This window comes from Octopus bimaculoides, chromosome 17, assembly GCF_001194135.2.
Source record: "Octopus bimaculoides isolate UCB-OBI-ISO-001 chromosome 17, ASM119413v2, whole genome shotgun sequence".
Classification (NCBI taxonomy): Eukaryota; Metazoa; Mollusca; class Cephalopoda; order Octopoda; family Octopodidae; genus Octopus; species Octopus bimaculoides.
In genome coordinates this window covers 14321327-14326006 of record NC_068997.1, presented here as the reverse complement: position 1 = coordinate 14326006, position 4680 = coordinate 14321327, and the positions used below count along the sequence as shown (strand labels likewise).

At 35.3% G+C, this 4680-nt stretch overlaps 1 protein-coding gene across 2 annotated transcripts in view; it reads left to right on the top strand.

Annotated features, from left to right (window-relative positions):
• LOC106876779 (uncharacterized) overlaps positions 1–4680 on the top strand; it is a 790885-nt gene that overhangs the window by 176324 nt on the left and 609881 nt on the right. For both annotated transcript variants that reach the window (XM_052973996.1, XM_052973995.1), the window contains exon 2: positions 4405–4509. The gene's annotated coding sequence lies outside the window, so the exon portion shown is untranslated. The remainder of the gene's footprint in view (positions 1–4404; positions 4510–4680) is intronic.

Below are 4680 nucleotides of genomic sequence, written 5' to 3'. Positions count from 1 at the left end.
GCATGTATGTATATTATGTGCATATGTGCGCGTGTGTGTGTGTGTGTGTGTGTGCGCTTTACTTTTTTGTCTCTTAGTATTTTTACTTTTTTTTTTTTATATGACAAGCAAATAAATGTCTATCTTGGAGATAGAAGAATCAGTTCTGTGATTAATTTCTCAGTCTAATAATCAATCTGTCTACATTGCTTAATTACTGATGTTCATTGTTATAGTCATTGTTGTTAATGTTTGAGTTTGTGTTAGTTGTTGTTATTGTTGTTGTAGTGATTTGTGTTATACTTTTAATTGAGTGGCACAATGAATGAGATATTTAAACTATTGTGCCATTGACTGCTGACCAGACTAGACCAGACTAAATAGTCATGAGTTCAAGCCTTAGAACTTTCATTTCCTGAATGACTAGGTGAGACAGGCACTGGTGTGGCTATGTGCTAAGAAGTTTTGTTTCCCAGTCACCTGGTAATGGGTTCAGTCCCACTGTGTGACACCTTAAGCAATGTTTTTAGTATAGCCCCGTGCTGATCAAAGCCTTGTGAGTAGATCTGATTGAGGGAAACTGAGCAGAGCCCGCTGTATATGCAGGTCAACTTTGCCTTTCATCCTTTCAGGGTTGATTAAATGAGTACCAAAAACGCACTGGGGGTGATGTAATTGACTCAATCCCTTTGACTGCCCTTGTTTGTCCCCTCTATGTTTAGCACCCTGCAAGCAATATAGAAATAAGTATTTCCTTTAAGGCTGGTTTTCAAAGAAGACTTAAAACACAGGACACTACTAGTATGATGGTATGATTTCATATATAACTATTAAATCTTTCTACTAAAGGTACAAGGCCTGAAATTTGGGGAGAGGGGACTAATCGATTACATTGACCCTAGTGTTTCGTCCCTGAAAGGCAAAGTCGGCCTTGGTGGAATTTGAACTCAGAACATAAAGACAGACGATGTGCCACTAATCATTTCAACCAGTGTGCTAATGATTCTGCCAGCTCATTACCTTATATATAACCATTAATAGGGTGTCAAAACGAGGGGACATATACATATTGACACAAATGCACATATACATACACATGACAGGCTTCTTTCAGTTTCCTTTTTACTGTTATGATGGTGGTGGTGGTAGGTGTGGTGGTGATGGTAGTGGTGGTTGGAATGTTGTTGTTGTTGGTGGGAGTGTTGGAAAGACAATGGTTGCATGCTTGTATGTTACCAAATTACCACATTACCAACACAGTAATGACCACCACAACTGCCACCTCCATTACCATCATTACGCAGTCACAATTATTATCTTCTTCGAAAGGTTGTTTTCTAGTACCTTACCATTTCCATATTTTTTACTTCCACATCACTCCCACCAATTAAGCCTACCATATTTCTACCCTTTCATGTTTTGGCTAGTCTACATTACTCTGTAAGGAGCATTGAACCAGTAACCTAGTTTCTCAAGAACATATAGCTCTCCTGGATGGAACACCACTCCTTTGTAGATCTAATCATTTCTCCACCTGAGTGGTCTGGAACAATGTAAAATGAAGTGTTATGCTTAAAAGCACAACATATTGCCCAGTCCTGGAATCAAAACCACAATCTTATGACCATGATTTCAACACTCTGACCACTACGTCATGCACCTCCACCCACAAAATGTTATACCACAAATTCCCCATCCATTACCCCCATACCGTTTTCTTCCCATATTTCCAATCTTCTTCCTGTCATTTTAGTTTTATTACATTTAAAATTTCATCTTTTTTATATCTAATTTTGCATTATTTTATTCTATTCTTTGTTTTATATATATTTCCACTTTTCTATATTTTACATATTTTTTTCATCTGTTTTATATTTTTCTTTGTTCTTTTCATCTTTTTTCTTCTGTATTCCTTTTTCAAGTTCTGTTTCAAAATCAATTTTAGTATTGCAGTTCAATATCGTTTACACAATTTAGTATTTATGATAAGATAATGGTGAAGAAACGATAGAGTGGTACTGGGAATGTAACAAATACATTTATGGCAGTGAAACAGTAGAATTTCAAAGACACAATTGATGGTCTACATTAGTTTAGAAAATATATATTTATGTGTACATGGTGTTTAGAAAATATATTTGGAAAATAACTGAACATAAATAAATAACAAAATTAGATAAGATAGTTTGTTTTGAGAATAAGAAGTGAACAAATGTCTGTTGTTTTTCAACAAAGGTCCTTCATCTAATGAAGGGCTCCTGCATGGAACTACAGATTTCTCCTCTTTCTCATAGCAAACTAAATCATTTTATTTTGTGAACTGTTTGCATTTATGGTACATTACATCTTTTTAGTACCATTGTTGGAATCTGAAGGAATTACAGAATCAAGGAGATTAGATATGCTGTGAAGAGAAGGAGTTTTGAGCTGTGGAGGTTACAAGTTTCGTTGTTTATGGTAGAACATTAGGGGCATAGCAACTTACTGAAGGAGAAATTTTTGGCACATAAAACTTATAGAATTCATGCTTTATTTTTCATGGAACTTTGTAAAATGATGTGTGTATGTGTATGTGTGTGTGTGTGTGTGTGTGTGTGTGAGAGAGAGAGAGAGATGGAAATTTATTTATAAAAAAATATGTTAAATGGTACCAGTTTGTAACCAACTGCTAGGTTTCAAATCATTGAAAGCAATAACAAATGACCGAGACATTTGTCATTATGCCGTGCTTGAGAAGAACACTCATCAAGCCAAGTGAAATCATAGCTGTGGCAGATACTGGTGTCATGCAACTGGCACCTGTGCTGGTGGCACGTAAAAGGCACCCATTACACTCTCAGAGTGGTTGGTATAAGGAAGGGCATCCAGCTGTAGATACTTTGTCAAATCTGACTGGAACCTGGTGTAGCTCTCCAGCTTACCAGCCCTGGTGAAACCGTCCAACCCATGGCAGTATGGACAATGGACATTAAATGTGATGATGATAATGTTTGAGATATAATAGAAAATGGTAAAAAACTTAATTTAAGGACTTTATGATACAAGGTTTGATTTCCACATTATTTTAGATTTGTGAAGGTGATATATATAAATCAAAGACTGACAGAAAAGGCAGTGACTCTTAATGGTGTGAGGTTTGGTGAGTCACTGTTCTGTAGAGTCATGCAGACGTTGCTTTTGTTGTTATTTCACTCTGTGTCAGACCTGATTGAATAAAGTTTCAAGTAAAGGAATTCCAGCCATGACTACTCTGTCAATCATTCTGGTATAGTCCACTTAGGACTCTATTACCTGGTGTGTTGTTCTTTTTGAAGATAGTGGTAGGGTACAATTCTCAGTGTAATTAAAAAAAAGATCATTTCCAGGGTTGATAAAAGGATGAGAGGCAAAATTGACCTCTGTAGAATTTGAACTCAGAACAAGAAGAGGGACAAACTGCCGCTAAGCATTCTTGTCCAATGTGCTAACAATTCCACCAGCTCACTGCCTTAAAAATAACAACAATAATAATCCTTTCTACTAAAGCACAAGGCCTGAAATTTGGGAGGAGGGTGGGGCTAGTCAATTGCTTCAACCCCAGTGTTTCACTGGTACTTTAATTTATCAACACCCAAAAGGATGAAAAGCAAAGTCAACCTTGATGGAATTTGAACTCAGAATGTAAAGATGGACGAAATGCCACAAAGAATTTTGCTCAGCGTGCAAACAATTCTGACAGCTTGCTGCCTTTATAAGGATAATGATCCTTTCTATTATAGGAACAAGGCCTGAAATTTAGTGGAAGGTGACTAGTCAATTAACTCAAACCAATGCTTCACTGTTACTTATTTCATTGACCCTGAAAAGATAAAAGGCAAAGTAGACCTCAGCAGGGTTTGAACTCACAACATAAAAACTGACATAATCTTGCTGAGAATTTTTCGCAGCATGCTAACAATTCAGCCAGCTTACCACCTTAACAATGCTAACAATAATTTTGTCTACTTTAAGCTCAAGGCCCGAAATTTTTGGGGAGGGGGCCAATTGATTAGATCAACTCCAATAATGCAGCTAGTACCTAATTTATTAACCCTGAAAGAATGAAAGACAAAATCTACTTTGGAGGAATTTTAATTCAGAATATAAAAATTGACAAAAATGCTGTTGAGCATTTTACCCAGCATGCCAATGATTCTGCCTAAATAACGATAATAATAATGATTATCAATTTGATGTGGTTGCCATGTTGAACAGGTTAAGTGAGTATGCAAAAGATCACTTAACAGCTCATTTAACAGATTTTACTGAATTTATAGTGCATGTGGTATTGAAATTAGTCTGTTTAGTAACAATAACATTGACAACAATACAAAATGAAAAATAAGAATATTTGGGGAAAATTCAGTACAAAATTTTAACAGGAAATTTATCTTTTTTTAATTACAGCAAAAAATCTTGTTTTTTTGGAAATTTGACAAAATTATCTCGGATAAGAAAAGCAATCAGAAGAAATAGGGAAATTACAAATCTGAATAATCAGCGCAAGAAAAGGTAGGAAAAGAATTCGTTTTCTTATTGTATTTGTAATTTTATTGATATTTATACTTATTTACCTTTTAAAAGACAAGAAATTTACTTTCTCTCTTCTCACCTTGTTTTTTTAAACCAAACGAAAAATTAAAAAAACAGCTTCTACAAAATACTTTCAACAAAAGAAGTTTC